The sequence below is a fragment of the Archocentrus centrarchus genome, chromosome 4 (assembly GCF_007364275.1).
Source record: "Archocentrus centrarchus isolate MPI-CPG fArcCen1 chromosome 4, fArcCen1, whole genome shotgun sequence".
NCBI classification, from domain to species: domain Eukaryota; kingdom Metazoa; phylum Chordata; class Actinopteri; order Cichliformes; family Cichlidae; genus Archocentrus; species Archocentrus centrarchus.
Window position 1 is genome coordinate 18,298,827 of NC_044349.1, and position 24,063 is coordinate 18,322,889.

The 24,063-nt window shown below is 39.5% G+C and overlaps 1 protein-coding gene across 5 annotated transcripts in view; it reads left to right on the forward strand.

Annotated features, from left to right (window-relative positions):
* The first annotated feature begins 18,301 nt into the window (after positions 1-18,301).
* adgrl2a (adhesion G protein-coupled receptor L2a) overlaps positions 18,302-24,063 on the forward strand; it is a 95,404-nt gene continuing 89,642 nt past the window's right edge. For all 5 annotated transcript variants that reach the window (XM_030726719.1, XM_030726720.1, XM_030726722.1 and 2 more), the window contains exon 1: positions 18,302-18,934. The gene's annotated coding sequence lies outside the window, so the exon portion shown is untranslated. The remainder of the gene's footprint in view (positions 18,935-24,063) is intronic.

The window sequence follows — 24,063 nt, forward strand, 5'->3', positions numbered from 1 at the left end:
ACCAACTGCTCATTCTATGTAAAAGAAAAGTGAATGAGAATGAAGAGACAACAGTAATATGACACAGACAACCCAAAAACCTGAAGGTTTCTACAGCAGATACAGTGCTGTTGAGTAAGATGAGGTGGGGCAGTGGAGAGGGGCTCTTCCTTAAGTCCACTATCACAGTTTTGAGGATATTCAATTCAAGGTTGTTCCGACTGTGCCGTAGGGCCACCTGTTCAACCCCACGTCTGCATGCAGACTCATTACTGTCCTTGATGATTCTATGACCATCAGGTCATCTGAAAACTTTTGTGTAGGAGGAGATACTCTTAAAAGAGAAATCAGACAGTTTTGAAGCAGACATGGTTTTTGATTTTTATGGGCCAGTTCTGGTAACTTTTTGGTCACAGTGGATCTTGTATTACCTGTGTCACAGTAAACCCTTGAGGCAAACTTCTCCCAGACTACCTTTGGTGCGAAACCAAAAATAAATACATCTGGTGGTTAAAAGTTACCACTATTATTACATTTTCTATTTGACTGTAATTCACGAGGGAATAAAACTGGATTTTTTAATCCACTATATTTATCGGAAAGAGAATTACTAGTTGCATACTGGTTAAAAATGCATACACTTAAAAATAACTAATATTATTCTTAAGGATCAAAGAGGTCAAACTGTTAAACATTTCTCAGAAGACACAAACATTGCTGAAAACTTTGTATATTAGAGCTTAGTTTTTCTTTCCTCCCACCCCATTAATCATTTCATGACTGAGATGACAGATGTATCTCATGGCCTCTTGGGGAGGGAATGACCCCTACATGAGAACCACTGGACTGATCTGCCTAATCATACAGCTGCATTGCTGAAGCCTCACCTCAGTGAGGTACATTAACAACGATACTTCCATAAATAATGATGCATCACTAAATACCTCCCATATGAAAAAAAATGACACTCACACGGGCCATATCTCCATGTGTGTATTACTTCTGATCCTTTAGAAATATTTTGCTGATTATTTATTTGTAATGAAATATTTATTTTTACCTTGACTGTTACTTTTACTAAAGGCTTGGAATACTTTATCCACAACCAAATCTAACAGACTGACATAGCTGTGTAGTGGAGGAAGTGTGACCAACAAGCTAAATGGAAACCTTGGGTAGTCATATTTGAAATTTATTCAGGAATGTTTCAAGGGAAATAATATAACTCAGGAGTTTAGGTGGTAAAGTAAGCAGATTTAAAAGCTAAACACAGGGAAAAGGAGGAATGTGCTGCAGATGGAGGAAGCATGGAAAAGGGCCAGCACACTGGACAGGCATGACCTGAGACACACCGTGTGGAGATAGAAAGGCCCACTGGAGCCACCTGAGCCTTGACTCTGTCTGAAACAGGAGTGCTTCGTTGACAAATCATCACTTAGAGACTCTGACAGGGCTTTCAGCAGACCTTACTGGCTCTTCTCTGCTCACCAACCCCTTGACACACAGCTCCCAAACCCTACGCTACAGTGTACGTCAGCACTGTTATTAAGGTAATTTGCTGATTACACACACAATTGTCTCACCTAAGTCTGCCAGACGCATATCAATCGACAAGTAGGTTTTCTTAACTTTGTGTAGATTGTTCAGGATCTGGACTTTTTATTTCTCTGAGTACATCCTTTTGTTGAGTACTGGGGATTTTCTTCTTTTATATGGATTGAAACTGTTGTAATTTAACCAGTCAAATGTGCAATATTTATAATATTTAAACCCTTTCTTCTCCTATAGATAAAAAGATTATGTGAGTTACGGCTGGCCAAACGTGACAGACACAAGCTGAAAACTCATGCTGAATGCTTTTGTTTTGAGGCCTGATGATGGATAAGTGGACAATGTGTCACAGACAGGTAGCTGTGAAAAATTGCACTTGTTATGCCTGTAGACAGGCTGGTATCTGTGGAATTCAAAATACTGAAATTCCTTGTAGGTTTTTTGACAGTCTGTCCTCCTTATTGGAAGTAACAAAAGTATGTATTAGGTTTATTGATTTTTTTTTTCCTGTCTGAATCCTCAGCATTTTAACTGTCAGAGAATAAGCAACTTATGTGTGTTAAACCATAGCACCTGTTTACAGCTGTATTTCTATTTTAAGTTGTATATTTTCTCCCTGAATCTTTTTAGAAAATGTTTCAAGCAGAGCTTTCAATGAGAATTAATATTGATTGGGTTAAAAGTCAGAACTGAAGACTTCCTGTCCAATAAAACTGGAATACTTGACATGTTGATTTTTAGGATTCTGCAGAGCACCTTACAGTAAATAAGAAAGGCCACATGTTGTTCATGTTGCTGATGAACACAAACCAAGAGAAAATGTGTATTGCCCAAGTTGGTAACAAGGACAAAAAAAAATTAGTTTCACAAAAAATGGTATAACAAGATGAAATGCTGTTTTCCTGATGTTTTCTTGTCCATGTTGTCAAATGATTGTTAAATTTCTTTCTTTCTTTCTTCTTTGCAGAATGTAGCAAAAGATTGGAAGTGCAGACGTTTGTCATGAATCAAATACAGAATCTCGGGTTCATGTTTAATGTAATGTTTAATGTGGTAGCATATATATATATATATATATATATATATATATATATATATATATATATATATATATATATATATATATATATATATATATATATATAATACTTTTGTGAGCCACTGTATATATATATATATATATATATATATATATATATATATATATATATATATATATATATATATATACAGTGGCTCACAAAAGTATTCATACCCCTTGAATTTGAACTAATGTGAAAGACCAACACAAAGCGGTATACAATTGTGAAGTGACAAGAAAAGTATACATGATTCAAAACAGTTTTTACAAATAAAAAACTGAAAAGTGTGGTGTGCAAAAGAATTCTATTATATTCTACTGTACTTGAGCACTCAAAGCACTTTGTACAACATGCCTCATTCATACGAGCACTTCTGTATTTTGCCCAGGGATACTTTGACACACAGACTGGAACAGCCAGGGATTGAACCACCAACCTTGAACTACTCTGCCTCCTGAACTTACAGCCACTTTGCACACTGACATGACACGCAAAGCCACATGTAGGAGCACTCATTTTGGAAATGCTCTTATGGGTCACTTTGGAACAAATGACTGATATGGTAATTCGGATTGGAGGACATGTTGGTATGAACCTTGGTATGAGCAATGAACGGCACAGAGCAGGTACAAAGAAAGTTATGGAGACAGGTGAAAAAGAGAAAAAGGTCGACATCCTGTTATCTGTTTAAATCATAAACATACTAGAAAATGATGCAAGTAACTGACAGTTGTTATATGTATAAATCTGATGCACCTGCTTTTGTTTGGTAAGGTCAAAAATGTCAGATAATGGTGAGTGCCAGCAGTTCATTTTCATTTAATCATTTGCACATTTCCAGTAAAAGAACACTTTATTTTCAGTTGTTTAAGTGAGGGAAGGTCATGTGACTGACATTTACAGGAAAATGTAAAGTTGAATAAAGTATTTTATTATGAAAATAAACGTTTGCATTGAAGAAAAGTTTTTTGTTTGTCTTTGGGTTTTTTTGTATATGCTGTCAGTTGTAGTTCTCAGAAAGAAAATCAGAGTTGGTAAAAATCAGTACTGACAGGTCACGGGTGAACAGGAAACAGGAACAGGATCAGGAAAATACGAATGTTCTGGAAATCTGTCAGAAACATATTTATTAGGCAAATAACAATCTGAATTCATGTTTTTATACCCAAACTTGACTTGGCTGAGAAGTCAAAAATTAATCAATTATAACGTCAAGCTACTAATACTTTTTTTTTCTGTTCAGGAATCCAAGTAAATAACTGTAATTTGCCATCTTAACAAATAATAATGCATTTTACATTTTTTTGTACATACTGGTGGAATAGCTATTATAGAAACATAAAAAAATATCTTGGTAAGTACCAATACTGTTAATTTAGGGCGGCAGTGGCATAAACCTTATGTTGAGTGGTGGTATAATAAATTTGCTAACCGCTGTGTATACATTGCTCAAAAAAAAATTAATTAATTTTTTAAAAAAATGAAAGAACACATTTTATCCAAGGATGTGCGGAAGCGAATGGATGGGATGGATGGATGGACATTTTATCCAGAGTATAGCATCAGGTCAATTAAGCTTCTGGGATGTTGATCTGGTCCAAACGAGGTATATACTGGTCAAAAACAAAAAAAAAAAATTAAAGGAACACTTTAAAAATACATCCAACACAATGGCGGGGAAATCATGCTGGATATGCATACTGGTAATGGACTGGGTAATATGTTAGGAACAAAAGGAGCCACATCGTTTGATGGAAATGAAAATTATCAGCCTGCAGAATTCCTGACTGAATTCAAAGACATTCCAAAAATCAAAGCGACAAAGTGCAGCAGGCTAGTCTGTTTTGCCGAAATTTTATTGCAACAACTCAAAATGGTACTCAGTAGTTTGTGTGGATCCCTAGGTGCTTGTATGAATACGTGAGAGTGAGACAATCAATGGTGTCCTGGGGGGGATCTCCTCCCAGATCTGGACCGGGGTATCACTGAGCTCCTGGACAGTCTGAAGTGCAATCTGCTGTCATTGGATGGACCGAAACATAATGTCCCAGAGGTTTTCTATTGGATTTAGTTCAGGTGAGTGTGGGGGCCAGTCAGTGGTATCAATTGCTTCATCCTCTAGGAACTGCCTGCATGCTTTCATCACAAGAGCCCGGGCATAGTCTTGCAGCAGGACCCACTGGTGGACCTGCCAATTCTGGTATTCTAGGGCAAATGCCAATCAGGCTCCACGGTGCCGGGCAGTGAGTGCAGGGCCCGCTAGAGGATATTGGGCCAGCTCTCCTAGAGTAACTGCCTGAAGGAGGATTCTTTGAATCTGGACTGCTGAAATTATGAAATATTTTTGGGATTGTTCATGTGACCTTTCTGGTACGGGACAGTCAATCAAATATCCACCAAGTTCAGCCAACTTTATGGAAAATAGCTGCACCTATGGAATCAATGCAGAAGCTTCTTAGACTCCTTAGTCAAAATACCGATTTGATTAGCTCATCTTAGGGCATGCACAATCACACTGATGAATATTTCAGTTCTTATTTATAGGCTTAAATCAGCTCCGCTTTTTAAAAATGCATACTTTCACAAAAGTTCCATGATAATAATATTAACTGATTCAAACAAATATTCACCTTTGCAATTAAAGCAGTCAGAGAGATAATAAAGGGAAGGCATGCTGTTCTGGCCTTTGATATTCAGACTACATCTCCATTTCCTTATAATATTGATTTTGGGTAATCACACCAAATTTCCTTCAAACGTTCTATTTATGGCTTTTTGTGAACACCGCTGAAGTGTAAATTGCTCATACTTTTGTGCTTGGTTGTTTGATGATGGCAAAAACTGAAAGAAGTGATGAGGGGAGAGGGACAAAGGTGCTGGTTGAGGTGAGCGGTCTTCCATCAGTACAAGGTGATGAGTTTATGCATCCTCACTCCTCATAGGCTCTGGGGCCATGACCTCCCATCCATCCCCTAAAAATCATTCATTTCACTTTCATAAGCGCCAATAATGACTTTGCTCCAATGAAAGGGAAAGAGGGGAGGCTGAAACACTTGTTGGGAAGAAGTGGAATCTTCTTCCTGAAATGGCAATTGGTTGTGCTCTTACAGACTGCTGCAGCAGATATATAGCTATTACCAAGGTCACATAGGACAGGAACAACAATAATTTTCAGCCTCTCATGTAGAAACGCTGCTTCATGCAGCTGGCACTCAAACAGATTGACACACGCCTAAACATATACGTGCATGCATAGCGACTAATCGCTCATGCTCACATAGTGGCGAATGGACCGATGGCTTGGCGCATTGTAATATGCTTGGGAGCCTGTACAGGGATTAGCAGCTCATTTCAGTGGCTGCACAGTTGGCCCTGGCAGTCCCCCAGAGGAGGGAAACAGCTGTGTGGGGAGTATGTGTATGAATGTGTGTGTGTGTGTGTGTATAAGGGTTGGGGGGGGAATCAGTCTAGAGAGTGAGTAGTAGGGGGCGTGCGCTTATCTGACACCAAGGGGCAAATTTGAGATGGTCCAATACCAGCTTAACCAATACACACCAGTGCACCTAACTGAAACGGCAGCTGACTGAAATGGCTCTCGCCTCTCAGGAGAGGTCTTATCACATTGCTCCTCACTTTAAACAAACTACAAGTTTGAGGGGATTTAGAAAGGCTTCAGCATGGGAATATGAGGAAGCATGGAGGCATGTGTTGGAGAACATTTGTGATAATTAAAAAAAGACATACAGAGATCCAGCTTTGTTTTAAAATAAGTTTCAAAAGGAAGAGCACAGACAATGGTTTCTCTCTTTTTTTTTAATAACGTGGTCAGACACAAAAGGCCCCTTACTTTGTTGTCACAATTACATGCGAGACCCCTGAGTTTAATTATTTTTTCACAGGACTAGCTGCTCTGGTGGCTTCTGGTGATTGGATCCAGGTCGAACTCATGAAAATATGAGACAGATCTTGAGTGAAGAGAGGTCATGTGAAGATGTGCAGTGGGGATCTCACACAGACCGTGACTGGGAAGAAACAGGGGGTATCTGCTAAACACATATAAATATTTAAGTAGAAGTTAGCTCCTCTATCATCTGGAGACTCGGTTTCTTTGCTCATGCTTCTGAGGTGACAAGGTGTGAATTCTTTGATTTGATGACCTGAACCTGAGCCTCACTGACTCTTCCCACACCCACTCCCCCTGTTTATGTAGCCCCTTTTGCAGTATTTGCTTTCCACATCTCATCCTTTCAACTCACATGCAAGAGGTGAGAATAAAACAGAAGTTTACACTTAAACTCGCCGGCCTGATTTTAGCTGTCATTGTTGCTGTAGTATAAATGCTGCGTTGAAGCAACTTTGTTGTTACAGGTTAAGATTTCATGACTGCTGGTGGGCTCACTTCCGGAATCCTAAAACGTCAGCTGTCAGCTCCAAAGCAAACACTGCCGACTCCTCGAAAGGGAAAAGGAAATACAGAACAAATCCAGAGTTCTCTACTCCAAGAAAACCACTAACAGAGTAATACAGTATGACATGAGTCGGGGACTCATTCCTCTGGTTATTTCCCAGGCACTCCCAGTGTTTTAGAGAAGAGAACTTAAAAAAGAAAAAGATCTTCCCCAACCGATGTCACAGTTAGTCATTTTTCAGACAAAGGAACTTTTAACTGTGTTGTGTCCATTCTATTATATCAAACACCATGAACTGTTGTGGCATTTACATGAGAAATGGGACTGGTGGTGAGCTTAGGCTCCATCTCACAGTTAGCATCTCTCTAATCCAATCTACTGCAATGGTGCTGGCATCTCAGTACTAGGGCTACAGCAGCAGGGGACTGCTTTGTTAGGATAGGAAGGGTGTTATAGTTTTGAGACCCCCAAACTTCAGAGAGGTCACTGGCTTTGCTTTTCTGGCTTCCTCTTACTGTGGCGACATGAGGCATCAGATGAACTGTCACTATGTATTCAAAGGCAACGCTATCCACATAAATAAAATATTTTAGTTGAGTAAGCTTCCCTCCATTGATAGTAGTCATGTTATTTCAGTGCCTGTGAACAAGGACACACAAGAAGCCTATTCAAATAAGTCCTTCCTATGTCCTCACACCTGTTTCTAGACACCGAATGGAGAGAAAACACATAAATATTTACTAAGCCCTCAGACACAAAGATGCAATTGCTTTTATTCAGGCCTCCACCTATTGTAGTCCTCCCCCCCAGTACACAGAACATCCTCAGTTGAGGTTTCAATGTTTGGGTGCTGGAGAGGTTTGAGAAGCACCCTGGTCTCATTGTTCCAAACACAACAGCTGTGACTTAATGAGTCCATTCCAGTGATCAAGTCTTTGCCCAAGTCTGAGCTGCTTCCACCGCCACCTCCACATTGACCACATGACCATTGTCGCCAGGGTATTCACTGGGTTTTAATGGTAAGACACACAAGAATGCAGCAGTGGCTGAGCCTTTGCCACCTCAGAGAGATGGTGGGAAAGCTGCTGAGCTCAATTCTAACATCTTATGTTTACCATGGCAAAGCAGTGACCTATAGGGTTCACTCTAGTAATTTCTGGAGTACCTCCCGCACACACAGACATATTTACTAAACTTTTTTTCTTCTCTTTACCCTAAGAGCGTTCACGATTGCTGTGAAACTGTGGCTGTCGGTTTCATTTTGAGAGCCAGCAGTGTCTGAAATAGAATGCATGGCACCCTCATTTAACATGGACACAATAACGAGGATGAACTTCTTAGATGTTTTTCTGTCAACAACATATCATTACCCACAAAAAATGTGCTCAAACTGGGTTTCTCTGTGATCTCTGTGGCAGCAGTTTGAGTAGAGCTGAATGAAACGTGACGCAGAACAAACCTGCAGCCTGGCAAGGGATGTTAGGATGTTGCCATAGCTATCGAGATGAAATCCACAAGTAGTTGTTTAATTAAATCCAAGCCCTTTTGTAGATTTGACAGTGAATAGTGTGACAACAATAGGGGCATAATATTAAAAGTCTATCATTAGACAGTTCTTGTGGAGCCATGCAAGTAAATTCATTTTACTTCCACAATGAAGTGATTTTACTGAGACGGCTGGAAACAAGCTTTTTACGAATAAATTATTCACACAGATGTGGCTCATAACAGGATTGCAAAACGGCCTTACATGACCATAAACCCTTCCCACTGTCTTTTATTCCCCCATTTGCTTCAGCAGAGTTTCACTTATGTTACAAGGCTAATCGTGTGGAGTGGTCTCTATGAGTTTATCCTTGAAGAGGGGAAAAAGAGTACCTGTCAGCCCGCTGCATATGCATACAAAGTGGGACGCTTCTTTCTTAAGGACGACAGAAACAAGACTGTATTAAGACTGGGAGCAAAGACGCTGCTGAAGAGCCTGGAGTTACACACCCTTAACCCCAGGAATAGCACAGCATGGAGCTGTCATTTGAGTCAGGTATCATTATCGCAGCAGGTCTGCGTTCTTACTGGAGGCTGACAGCTTTATGATTTGATTCACTAGTGCTGTGAAGTAATTAAAAAGGAGGGTTGCATTAGAACGTCTCGAATATAAAAAATAGACACCTGAAATGGCATTATTCATGTCTCCATTCAGGAAATCTATATGGAACATGTCAATAATCAGACTGTGTATGCTGAAAAAAGAAATGAATATCAGTTGCATAAACAGTGCATCTACCAGCATGCATGATTGCCTTTTAAAGATGTTTTAATTAATCTTACCCATTTTGTATCACACTACCATTATCAGACATCATACTGTGAATGAATTCCTGTCATGTGCTCTCTTCATACATACTGAGCCAGTTAACTCAGACAAATATCTGTGTGCGTGACCCCGGACATGAATCTTAGGGACAAAAAGCTTGTTGAAAACCAGCTGGGCCAAATTCGTGATAACCTTTCCACCCGTGCGGTTCTTCCGGGGAGGCACCTCTCCCTGTGCCTTCCACTCATCTCCTGGACATGCCATGCAAAGTGAATGACATGATATTAAAGCACTTCCTCATCAAGATTGAGAGCAGTACATTCCTTTTTTGCCTGCAAGCAGTCAATTATTTGACAAGTACACATAATGAACAATGCAAGACTAGTCGGAATTTAATCAAAAGGCAGAGACAGGGGCCCAGTGCAGATGGGAAATGATTAACACAGTTAATCAAATATCCCAGCGTTAGGTTAAACATGGCAAGCCTATCCCATCGTCTGAAATATGGATGGGATCCATTGCACATTTCCATTTTTCCATTTCCTCTTGCCTGTGGAACATTTATTGCATTTATTATACTGACCCCTATTTATTCTGCTTCTTTCATGAGAAGTATTTATGTTAGTCCTGACATCACTGACTAATTTCTCCTCTTTGGTGAACCCTAATGCAAACAAATTTGAGGTGGCTTTAAAGGAAGTGGTATAAAGTAGCATTTTTCTGAAGGTTATTTCTCTGAGGTTTGCTATTGAGAACATTTGTAGAAAAAAAAAAAAAAAAACACCCACACAGAGTTTGTAACACCGGCTCACAAGAGAAAATTCAATGCAGCAAGCAGGTCAAAGCATAATGGGTAAGAGACTGTACAGATAAGACTTTTAGCTTTCCTTTTACATCAGATAGACAGAACTCATAATTTAACAACAAAAAGAAAAAAGAAAAGGGGGTCAATTTTGCTTTATGTACTGCAGAGCTGTTAAAGACTATGAGCACTCAAATAGTGTGCTTGGTACAGATTGTACTTGTGTTTCAAATGACTTTATATTTACATTGCACAAGGAAAAATTATACTTATTACATTGTTTTATACAATTATTAGTTAGACTGTTTTACCAATTAACATTTTATAGACGAAAAATTTAAATAAACATGACAAAAAAAAAACAAAACATATAAACGAGAACACAAAAAAGCCCCTTGGGGTAACATTCAGTAACTGACCAACTACAGCTGTAATTACCCGTTAATGCATCTGTGTTGTTGATGACGATGATGTTTTGTTGTTTACCAGTTAGATTTTAGTCACACTATTAGGTTTTCTGGTGTAGTAAAAGTTCAAATTAAGAAATCCGTGTGGATTCTCATTTTTGCGGTGGTCTCAGGTGTGCTGTGATGGAACTTTCTTTTTTTTTAATCTTTTGAAATATCGCTTTATTTTGCAAACACGCAGAAAGTCTGGAAGAACCACTATTGTTCGTTTCCCACTTTACCGTGCAACAGTAATTTACCGTGATTACAAAGTATCTCTTGAGAAATTGGGACAGAACAATTTAGTTCATTGTCCTCAGAAATTAGCGTGTCTTTTCCCCCTATTGGATTCATCTGTTCTTCAGTGTGCCAGGATGAACACGCCACTAATCAAGCAAACTATTCGATTGGCTTGGAAAGATTTCATTCGGACTAATTTGGCTTAATAAACAGTTGTGTCGAATAATTGTGACTGGTGCAGTTCCAGACCTATTAAGGCACCAGTATTAAAGGATATGATTTTGTTACATTTACATACGACCTTGCACATTTGCACACAGCATGTGTTTTCTGAAGCGTGTGACTGGGAGCCCACCTTTAAAAAGTAATCAGCCCTCAAGAGCAATTTGTTTAGTCATATGTGCAAGTTTTGACAAATTGAACAACCTTCGACACTGGTTGTTGACTTAGTAATAAGTTTAAGCATCTAAGGCAACAGACGGCATAAATTTGGCCATCTTTTCTGCCTTGGTGAGCAGCCTCTGTATTTAGAACAGTAATGTTTTATGGAAATAAGCTATATGTATTTAAAACTTATAATTGTGTTCCTTTATACTGGCACAAAGCAGTTACTTTTAAATTAGCTGAATTAATAAGAATGCAAAATTGAAGGGAGGAATGTCTGTCTAGAATGATGAATGCTTAAGTAAGATTTTGCTTCAATTAAAATTTCAGGCAATTATTCTAAAAGATTATTGACCTCTAAAGGGACTGGTGAGGTCACTTATTTTCCTCTGTCTTTGTAGGCTAGTATTCATCTTAATTAGAGAGAACAATTGCAGGCGTTTTCTGCTCGTACTGGAGGGTATTAACGCCAACAGATTATCCTCTGCACAGTTCACTAATAAAGCTGATTTCTATTATTGTCTTTCCAGGTAAAGAGACATTTTGAAGCATTGTCTTCTTACACAGTCTTCTCTCACGCTGCATGCTGACCTCTCCCTCTTCAGCAGGACTTTTTTTAGACTTTGCTGTCCTCTCAGCAGGCACAGGAAGGTCATCTTTGTGTCAGTATACAGTTCACTGTATGGCTGTTTTGCTCTGCCATTTCTGTGGATACACTTTGTCCAGTTTTAATAGAAGTGAGTGATAAAGCACAGTGGCTTCTTGGATTGTGTGAAAGCGAATAATCCTCCTAGTTATTTGCTAAACTTACAAAAACAAACTTTTTTTTTTCAGATTGGTTTGTTTTTGTATTTTACAAAACACATTTGGAGTCTTTCATTCAGTGAATATTTGGCATATATTCATAAACTTTACATCCACAGGAGGCAACTGAAGAATAACTGAGCTACAATACAAAAAAAGTACTGTAACATTCCCTGAAAATTTCTAAAGGTGTGTGTGTGTGGGGGGGGGGGGGGGGGGGGGGGGTTTTAAATGATAATAACAAAACTTGATGAATTGTGATCGTGAAAACAGAAATTGGGCACAACAAAAAAAAATATGTTGCTTTCGAATGCTTTGCAATCATGAATAAATTGATTTTTTTTTTTCTTTCAGTCAAGCCATTGCAGAGTTTACTGAGAATTCTTTGGGTTCTCAGTGCAAAACGCTGCAGCTTTTGTTTAAAAAAACGTGTCCACATTTACAGAACGCAGAGTACCATGCTGCAAAGTGAAGCAAATTGGAACTGCTGGCCTCTGCTGAACCATATTACTGGTGACCATATATCATTTTTTATAGGTCACAAGTGAAGCACATCTGTTTCCACTTGGCTAAGATTCCATATAAAACATTTGAATAGAGATTGCTCACCTATATCTGTTGCTCCCCCGTGCTTGTTTAAACCAGCGTGTCTCTCATATATCAAACCTCAAAAAGAGCAAAAGGCCTGTTTTGTAACAGAAAATTGTTTTTGTTTTCTTTTTTAAAAAAGGTTTTATAGCATGAAGTTTAAGGGGGTGCTGTGATTCTTTAATGTTTACACCGTGACACGGTTTGCTTTAAAATGATTTGTTTATGTAGCATAGTATTTTAAAAGTCAACGTATTTGACAGTTGTGCAAGCCAGAGCCCAACATGCTCACATGAGACCTTTTTTTTTTGGTCAAAATTTGATCTCAAAGCCCCTGATGTGTTTGACTTCTTTTTAGACTTCTTTTTAATTGCTTCCTGTCTGCAGGGTCAATTATAAGTCCTGGGCCCTTTAAGGGGGAACTGGGGGAGGCGGGGGAAAAATTGGGAGGTGACTTCAGCAGCTTTTTTTTTTTTTTTTTTTTTTTTTGAACAGACAAAGTAATTAAATCACTGAAATTTGAGCAAAATGGTGAGATCATTCTTTGGGACTTTGATAATAGTTTTCCTCGGTGTGTCAGCTCTCAGCACACACATGTTGTCTTCCATTAAGAGACATCTCGAGCTACCTTTCTTGGGTGTGTTTAAGAAATAGAAAGTGGCAAAAGACAAACAAAACTGTATTGATTTAAAACAACACTCATACTCTTTTATTAATTATTGACTTAGGCGCGGTTGCACGGTGGTGTAAATACCCCACTGATAATGTACTTAACACAAAATATGAGCCTTGAGAAAAACACTCAAAAGCTGTCAGCAGGCAAATTAAAAACGCATAAAACAAGCTTTCATTAACATATGGTAATCCATTCATTTTTAATTAACCCAAACCACAAAGTAAAAACAAAATAATGCCTGAGTGTCACCCAGCACTTTATAGTTTGAGGAACATAATGGTGAGTAATAATTTTACTCTGTTTGAAACTTTGCAGCATCTGCTGAGATAAAATTTGCAAACTTAAAAGGTGACTTCAAAAGAAGATCTATAACCTGCATAAATAAAGCCAGTTAAACGAAGGCGGGGCTCAGTTGTCTGGTCACGCCGAAGCCATACGTGTGAGAATCAAATTTCAGCAGAATGCTTTCAATTCTATGCAAATTAACCATTTCAAAGACAGCTATTTTAATTTGTCACAGTAGCAGCAGGTCTATTAATGAAGGCCACATTATATTCAAAGGACGTCCTGCTTGTGCATGCTGGTTCACTGTAATGGCTTACTTTATTCCCACCAGTGTTTCCCATTCTGTGACTATTGAAAATATCAAATATTGCACCATTCAAATACAGACTGAACTTTTTTGTAAAACCTGCTAAATTAACATGCTAAACAATATAACTTCAGTTTTTTTTTTAAAGAATCCCCTTTAGTCCCACTTGCTTCTCTAAATAAGCTCTGTACTCAGTTCAAGCTGAGCAGACACAGGGAGACACCTCAAGGTGCTGCAGAAGTGAGGTCAAAACTCCGAGCTACATGGTTGCCCGTGGCTATATAAATATTAACCAAGACTCCACTGTGGAGGGAGGCCTTCTTTGATTACGAGTCTACTCCAAGAGTTTGATATCCAGTGAGACCACTGAAGCCAGCTTTACAAAATTGATGAGAGAATACAGAGAGACTCAGGAGGAGTTTCACTTGATTTGGAACAGATTCATGCAAACGAATCAGGGTGAGAAACATCACTGGTTCACATTTCGCATACCTGAAATTTCACTTTGAACTTTTCATCTGTATAGGTTGGAAGAGATGTGAGAAAACCCTATTTTGGTTAACTAAAGCCGATTGTTTTGTACGTTAACGATTTAGGTTACAAAAAAAATTAACAAAAACCCAAAAAAAAATGAGCAAGTTTAAATGACGCCTTAATTACAGAAGGTGTAATTGGAATTTCCTTTTTTTTTTCACCTCAATATCCCAGTGTCTTGACACAAAGCCTTTTTACTGCACATCAATTCATGCTTGATGTGCAGTAAAAAGAAAAGAAACCAAATCAAGTCAGAATTAAGTTTGACCACCCACTGCTCTTAACACATGCACCCTTTCCTGTAGACACGCATTGACACGGTTTTCCAAAGTACTTGGCAGGTAGGTTCTTGGAGAACTTGCCATAGTTCTTTTGCGGATTAAGGCTGTCTCAGCCTCTTTTGTCTCTTCATGTAATCCCAGACTAACTCCATGATGTTGACATCAGGCCTCTGTTGCGAGACCTCTAATTATTCTTGTCACTTAATGACTGCGGCTGTATGGCTGGGGTCATTGTCATGCTGCAGAATGAATCCTGAACAGATCAGACACCTCTTTGATGGTACTGCATCACTGAATTGAAAATATAAACATCTAAAATGCTTAAAAGATTTTTTGCACAGGACTGTATATCTGTACATCTCTCAAGTAATTCTAATAAAAGTAGACGATAAAGAACACTGAATGCATTTGATTAGAAAATGAATGAATGATCAAGGGTAGACGTGCTATGAGGTGATTACCTTGGTGAGGTCTTTGTCCATCATCATTGCAAGGACACAGATTTGTTGGAATCAGCAGCAGTCTTGTGACTGGTCATGTGTGCCCTGGGTACCAATCACGCGCAAATATTTTGGGAAAGAAACAGTAAGCACTATTAAGCGACAACTGAAGGTTAAGAGGCAGCCGTGGAACCACATGGGAAGTAGGACGGCACGTTTACTCTCAAAATGCATGACATAGGTCTGTTTGACCTAAAGCATCCATCTGCTGTCTGCTGTCATTTTCAGCTGGAAACAGTGCAGTTGTATTGGCAGCAGATCTGCTTTTTTTTTTTTTTGTCATAATAATGAACAAAAATAATAAATAACACAATGTACCAAAATAACCCCTATCCCAATTAGTTACATTAGTTACTTCATTCTAAATACAGAATATTGATGAAGATACATATATACCAATATATGCATTAAAAAGATCAAAATGAAAATCCTTTATTCCATATATACTGTATAATAATATTGATATGCAGATAAGTCTATCATTAGTGATTAACAGTGTTAAGGTTCTTAGAAAAATGACCTAAATGTGGTCAAAGAATGCTAATTATCTCAGGAGTACTACAGGATACAAGCTCATTGATCCGGTGTTTCAAAGCAGGGGATTTTTCAGATTACTATTTAATTATACATTTCCCCCCCTACGTCACCTGCAAGCGGGATGAGCTGCTCATGATGAGTCATTTTAAGTGAACTGACATCACCCAGTGTTCGAACTTTAAGATCAAAGTTAATGTGAGATTTGGAGATTTCAGACACTCTTGTGATAATTACAGAAAGCGTCTTGGACAGCTTCAGAGCGCGTAAGAGTCCTGGTAGATGTTCTACAGCTCTGTCAACATGGCAGAGACCAGAGCGTTAAGCTTGATTGGACACTAAGGAGAATACTACATTCTGTTAAGCATTGTGTTTTGGTGCATATCAATAAGCCCTGAATTTTGCTGGTGGAAAAGACTCCAGCTCCAATCCCCAGTTTTGCTTATTTGAAGAGGTTATTAATAAAGCTGTTGTTTATGAAAGATTTTCAGCCCCATGTGGGAATCACTCTGTGTCAAACAGATTTCCATTAAGGATTTCTCAGGTATATTCCCAGTGTCTGACTTAATCCATTGTCTTATTTGATTGGGGACTATTTTGAATGGCTATGTTTTATACTATTAGTTAATCTATAGTTCATCAGCGATTTTAATATCTTTCCTAATCACGCTTTGCAGTATATATTCAGTAAAATGACTAGAAATGTTAGGATTGACATTATAAGTTGCATTGTTTTGAAACCCAGGAGGGTTTGAAATTCCTGACATGTGCCAAAGGGACTCCAAAGATTTTTCCATTATCACAGAAAGTTTATTCCTCGAGGCCGGGAAAGAGATCGGTAGTTACTTATTTACTATGCTGAAAACACACATTAACATTTTCAGGTTTGGTTGATTAACAGTATATAGTTGATATTTGAAAAGGCTTTGATAATTATGATGTTGTTTTTCGCCTCGACGTGTTTGGGTTGTGTAAGAGCCAGCAGGTATCATGCGCCATTTGGTGAGTGATTATGTGCAATATTCCGCTACCTTTGCAAGATATGATTACATGACAGTTTATCATAACAATTGCACATGAACAATTTATGTGCTGGTCAAGGAACTGACTGCGCAGGCCAGGATCATACACCAACAAGGTTGTCATTAGCAAAAACAAACCTAATATCTTTGTCTTCACCTGTTTATAATTTATAGTGCTGTGCATTTTACAATTCAGTGAGCTGAGTACATCCATAATAATAATATAAGTCTAATGCCCTCTGTTGACAATCTGAGGAAACATATTCAAATGACTCCAAATGCAAAATGGCAGTTTAAGCTGTTGCAGCCAGAGAGAACACATGTGTTTTTAGTCCTGCCTTATGAATAAACATTTCTCCAGATATGGATGCCTGTCACTGGATGACCTTTCATTACATATGTTTTCTCTCTTCTTTTTTTTTTTTTTTTTTTGTCCCTTGCAAAAACGGCCTGTATTACTATGTAAAATTATGCTTATGAAAACATAAGTCTGCCCCTCTCCTGCATTCACCTTCACCTGGCAAGCATGACTCAACTTCACATTTCCCCACAGTGGGTGAAAGACAGTTTTTTTATTGAAGCCAGGTGTGTGCCTATGTTCTGCCTGATGTTTAAAGGACAGCATTCCTTAACCAGATTATGGCATGCTTCAAGTATTAGCAAGATTCAGATGGAAACATGGAACAGCTGTGTTTATTGGAGATATTCTGATACCAAAGTAGAGGCCCTATTAAAGAATGCCAAATAACAGCTGTACTGATAATTAGATTTTCAAACTTTCTTAAATATGTTTTTTGTTTAAAATCATATATTGGAGCTCAGCTTCATTGCAAAGGGAAATGCTGTGCAAGATGAGCTATAATAATGTGCATTTTACACAGTTTTATCTGTAAGGAGTGCCAGGGTCAAAGTCCCGGTAGCCTGAAAAGAAATCCATTGACTGCTGAATGGTGTCATGAATCATGCAGAGGAGTGATGAAAAAAGCAGCGAATAAAAAAAACAAAACACATTCACAACTGAGAAGAGGTTCTTGGTTTGAAAAACTGCTTGGCTCTACACACGCTTGGCTCTACACACCAGCGGCAGCTTGACCACCGCTGCATGGGCCAGTGTGCTGTCCAATGGGGCCAGTTTGAGTGAGGGAGAAAGTCTGTCTGTACTTCCATGTTCCTTTTGATGCTTGGTAGTATTACAGTAGAATGACTCCACTGTCATTGGTTGAATAGGCTGGACTGCCTACTGTGACAGAGTATGGGCCTCTCATACCCAAAAGGAAGGCAGTGTTGCTTCTTTAAGCAGAAAAAGGAGCCAAAATGAAGGGGGTGTATTGATAAAAAAAAAATAAAAATCCTTACTTTCTGTATGATGCAGTGGAATCTCCCCTCTGTGTGAAAATAAGCTGAGCTGAGTCCTCCTGGGCATGATAATAAGTTGATGAGAATAGTCTCATACGTCTAGACTCCGAGCCGTAGAGGATCTAGAATCCATGTCAGGTTTTAGCGCAGCCCTTCGCTCAGACAGCTCCTGCAGTCGGCAGCCTGGTATCAACTGCACTGGCGCTGTTCACTGGAAGCCCGCTCTGCGCTGCTTCTTCCAAGTGGCTCAACACTGTGAGCGGGATCTTTTCCACAGGCTATCCGCTGAAACTTGCCCAGTCCCCACAATATCATTCAGGGGAGCCAGGAGAGCAGCACCGGCGGCGGCTACAGTAGCGGAGAGCGGTCTTCGTCTTCTCCCCTCCATCAGACACTGAAAAGCCCCCACTCTTGTCTGTCCCTCTCAGTCACTCAGTCCTTTTGGTCCCCGAGCTTCGCTTCTTTTCTTGACTCTTGTTGTTGCCGCTGCGTCGGAGAGTGAAGGCGCACAGGAGCGCCGAGAATATATGAGCCGCTCAGAGGTGTGCATGAGGTGTTGATGAGTTAGGACTGAGCGCAGAGCAACACCTTGTGTGCCATGGAAGTGTGCGCCCGGTGCAGGGGAATGTACGGGCTGAAAGGGAGACCCGCCGCTTGATAGCCAGCCTCTGTCCCAGATAAGGCGAGCATGCCTCAGACCTGCAGACTCACTCTCTTCGCTGCAGAGGAGATCCCATCAGACTGCACTTCCACAATCTGACATTTTTTTTTTCCAATTCTCAATTTCCTACCCACTGTCTTCAATTCAGCCCCGTGTGGCTACACTGCTTTTCGAGAAAGGTAAGAGTAGTTTCTTCCCCCCTTCTTTTGCACACCCAAACTTATGAAACATCTAAACAGAAAACTATTTTGACAAGTTGATGTTGAGTATAGTAACTTTTACCTTCGTTCTCTGTCACTTTTGGACCTTACATTTGCTTTCGTTTAAAATAATATATGCTGCGACAGTTTCCGTGTACAGTGTAGCTGTTTAGCAAATTCAGATTATTAAAAAGGCAACATAAGTTTAACGAGTCTTAAAAACAGAACACCCGAGTTTGTAGTAGCGTACCGACGGGCACCGTGGTTAATTGGGGTGCTTAATCAAAAAAAACAGAACCAGATGTGGACTGATTTGTTCGGCTGCCGACTTTGAATGTCTGAATTGAAACATTTTAAAAGTGTGTGTGTATGAGGAGGGGGAGAAGCAGCGCATTTCTATGAACCAGAACATGTAAAGCATCATTTAATTGGGATTTATGCCTCCAAAGTTGAGGTGGAGTTTGGTGGTGGTATTGACCACTGAGGGTTTTTAAATCCACTGATGGGTCTTGTTGCTTTGAATGGGGATTTACGCTGGAAGCTGTGACCTGAGAAGTGTTGTCTGCCTGTTTCTGGAGAGCATTCACAGACTAATCCATTATAATTGGGGTTAGGCTATTTGTCCAGAAAGAAAGAAAGAAAGAAAAAAGAAAGATTGGAGCCTCAGCTACCAGTGCAATAATTCGTTCCCCCCCACCAACCCGAGCTAGCCTGTGATGCATTTGGCTCCAATGGTGGAAAGTGACGTTGAAATTAAATGGTGAAATAAAAAATGAAAACATCGATAAAATGGGAACTGATTTGGCTTGCTTACACTTAACTCAAACCCAGTGGGCGCAGAGTGGCAGTAAAATTAGATCCTTTTACTGCACATTTATTATTTAGGCCCACCGATTCCAAACGTGTCTTGTCAACCATGTGTTAAAGAGTAGGCAGGAGACGCGCACATGCGGTGCGGTGCGTGCCTCTCCTTTTGCTGTAGAAACACGCAGCGGTCAGTCGGTGATGCATGGCTGCCTGGAGCGGAGCAGCAATCTTCAGTGATCGATCAGAGGATTGGGTTAAATTTAGCTGCAGCAGACTTCACATGCCTACAGTTTTTTTTTCTTTTTGTCTTGTGTGTGTGTGTGTGTGTTGCTTATTTTTAGATATTTTTCAAATAAGAGAAAAAATAAACCCCCAAAACAAAGTGATTGTTCAGCTGTCCACAAATCCAAGCTATTAATAAGAAAGTGGTGAATTTTAAGGAATTCATTAGAAGCATAGGTGCTGCTCCCTGAAGACTTTTTTTTTTTATATATTGTGGACTCAATTTCCTCATACTTGTACATAAAAAAAATGTTAAAATTAAGCTAATGCAAGTGCAAATTCCAGCTGTTTGGAAGGAACATATTAGCATATCAAAGTAGTCCTTGCGCAATTGAAGGAGTCATATTATTCTGCCACTGGTTTTGGCTGAGCCTGAAAGGCTTCAGAATGAGTGTGTGAGCCAGTAAAACTCAAACACTAGTTTCTTCCTCCATTCTTGTGCGCAGGTCCCTGTGACATCTTGTGTATAACATATGTGTCATAGCGTCCTCACCACAAGGTAACCATCAGTCATTTATAGTAAATAGTGGGATGAAGGAGGAGAAAGATGAAATTCAAAATGCATAAATTCAAAATGTATTAATGCTCACTTAACTGGATTCATATTGTATTGTTTCATTTGGGAGTCTGAAAAAAAAAACCAGGTCTATCTACACTCAGTGGAAATAATGTAATCTACCTGTGAATGCGTCCTAAAGAAGGAAACTGTCTTCTCAGATGTCGTTGCCTGATATCTTAAGCCCGGCCATTATGAGTAGTTTACCACTGAGTCTAGTATGAGAGCACCTTTTTCAGCCTACAGCCTTGTTTCAATGGAAGTGCGTCCGGTTTCAAAGAACTGAAGCTGCTCTTGATATGTCAGAGCCCCAGATTGCCTCTATTCGCTTGTGTGTTTGTCTCCACTGGCAGATCAATAAAGCTCGGCACACTCCTGTATGGGTTTGAGGGAGACATATCACTCTTTTCTAAACTTTTGTGTATCTCACTGTCATAGAACACAAGGCTCTCGAGCGAGTGTGACAGGGTGAATGGGTGTGAACGCATCAAAATTTGTCACATTACGGACTGGATGCTCCCATTTTCTGCTGGGATGTTCCCTCTCCTCACAACAGCAGCTGAGGTTTTTGGTTATTTAATGTGTGGATTAATCAGATATAATGCAGCCTTCATTGCCTCTCCAGATTTTTGAAACATACCAACAAGCCATGCAGTTCCAGTCTGGTTTTATTAAGGTAATTTGTTATTGATTTTATTCACCATGAGCGTACACGCGCCGATCAGTGGTGACATTTGCTCACTTTGCTTTGTGTCTCGGTGCCATGAGTGTGGATATGAGCCTGCGATTGGCGAGCCACCATGACTGCTTTAAAGGTTGCTTTGTGGCTGAATGGATCACTCGTGCCAGTCGTACACTATCAGGATGCTGTTCATTTATGTGGGTCCATCTTTGTTGTCCTTCCTGAGCACCGTGGTCTTTGTTAGCCAACAGTGTGCAAGGAACAATGACCAATTTAAAAGTGCAGTTGTTACAAATGATGTGCTAGCTGCTCCATAGCAAAATCAAAGACATGATGGAGGTTGTGAGTGTGTCAGCAGAAGAGGATTGCAGGGAGTTAGAGCGCTTAGATTTACATCCCATTGCTTATTTGGCGTGTAAATTGTGGGTTTGTGTTTTCAGATGCAATCTTTTCTGTTGCCTTAACCACCTACATGGAGTCATACTGTGCGGATAACTGCTTGCCATTAAAGGGAATAAACAAGGCTGTAAAAGAAAGCTATGGCAAATTTGATGTAACGTGCAGGGCTTTGGTGGGCCAGTGTACCTCCCCTTTCAAGACTGATTTTATTTTACGATTGGCAATCAGTAAAACGCTAGTGCGCTAGTGTGTTCCCCTCCCTGCCATTTTGTGAAACATTTGTTTCCACTTGCCAAAGGCCTCTGGTGCAGCGGGGGATTCGGTGCCCCTGAAATGGCAGGTGAAACTTTCTGCTTGCCTAAATAATTTCCTAGCAGAACATTACTCTGCAAGGACTTGGGAGTGGAAAGTAGGGCTCCATTCAAAGTCTGATGACAAGAAACAGCATGAGCGTTAGCTGATAGATCTCACATTGGTTTGTGTGCACTGGCTAAGTGGCAGTCTCCCTGAGCTTATCTGGCATCTCTTTTTATGAAAGGTATTTGGACGATAAGGGTGTTGCAAAACTGGGTCATAAAATCTCCCTCTTTGTATGTCCTCTGGTCACAAGATGATTGGGTGTTATATACATTGCCCTGTTTCCTGGTTACAGTTTACGTATTTTACATTGTGTTCAAAACACTACTTATTAGTAGTGTATGTTTAGGTCACACTAGAGAGAAGTGAAAAAATACCTATTAAGATATCACTGGGGGTGAGTGTGGGGGGGTATCAACATAGTGTGATTTAAAAAAATTTGTTTTATGTTCATTTTATGAGATATAAAATCTAGAGATTGCAAACAAATTTGAAATGGTTAAAAAAAAAATTTTCTTAATTTTAGACCTGATACACTGGTTATTTTTGATGCTTTTATTTAAGTTGTTACATTTATTACTATTGTAATTTGAAGAAGGCTAAAATTTAAAAAAAAGACACACACACACACACACACACACACCAGCCCGGTCTCATTTTTGTGCTATGTGAACAGGACTTGTCCTTATCTGTGCACAGCTGCAACACTATTTGGGAAAATATTCAATTTCAGTGTGACAGAGGAGAACTTGGGAGGCAAGGCTCTAAGCAAACAGCAGTTATTGCGGCTCTGCCATAGCAGCGGAGAGCAAGGCCTGGCTGGGAGAGAGGGGGGATCTGCGGACGTCTGCCAGGGGAAGGAGTAATGTCTCGACTGGATTATAGGCGAGCGAAGCACATCCACATTTAAAAGCCCCTTTTCCAACAAGACAGGGCTGTTATTTAGGGATGGCGTGAGTAAACATGCCAGAGCAATATATTTCCTCCATATAGGCTGCTGTTGTCCTGACAATTGTGACTCGTTGCAAGTGAGAAAAGTTTTTCCCTTTTTTTTTTTTTTTCTTCAAAAATAATCTCGCAATGGGATATGGATGTTCTTCAGTATATTCAGACCGACCTTCTTGCAGCAAACAAAAATGGTAAGCAGTGTTCCAGCGTTTCAGTATCCTTTTACTTTTTTCAAGTAGGAGCGCTTTCTTTTTTTTTCTTTTTTTCATGTGTTTTAAATTTATGAAATGATTTACGCACCTAGTTGTTGACTTGCTATTTAGCGGTCTTGTGAACTGTGACCCTCTTAAAGAAATTTGTAAGAAGTAGAAACATTGCACTGAAACAACCAGTAGTATGTACTCCAATGGATAAAAAAAGGAGTAAACAAGAGGTTATTGATCTACTGAGAGTTAATTCAGAAAACTGTAGATGCTTTTTTACATTGAAACGTTTAGGAATGCTTAAAAAAAAAAAAACAGCCCTGATTTCCAGTGTCGTAATAGTCTAAAGAGTCACATTGACCTGCAAGTAAATCCACACCCATAAATGTTGCACTTCCTTATTTTCAGCTGAAGTCCTGCCAGATACATGACAAGCAATGTTTTAGGTTTTTTGAGCGCGCCCATCGCAGCATATTTTATTCTATACATTTATTTGGTCATCGGGTTGATTTTGGAAGTCTGAGGTTTCTTTAATTCTATTTTATTTTACAGTATGTAGTTAGGAAGTGCAGAAGCTTTGTTCTTGTAACGTAGCTGCCAAGTCAGATGGAGTTGAGCGTCTGGTCTGGGAGTTTCAGAGGAATATCACAGGCATGGTAAGTTGCTAAAAACTAAGCTAATCAACAAAATAATTGTCTGTTCAATTGCTACCATGCCAGAGACATCAAACACAGCCGAGGTTGAAAAAACAATCAAATTATCTCTTAATGATTGCTCATGCTGACAGATGAGTGCTTGTGAGTCGGTTTTGTTTGTAGGCGACATATGTGAGGAAGAATGAAATTTTGTGGTCTCTCGCTCATAAATTCTGTGT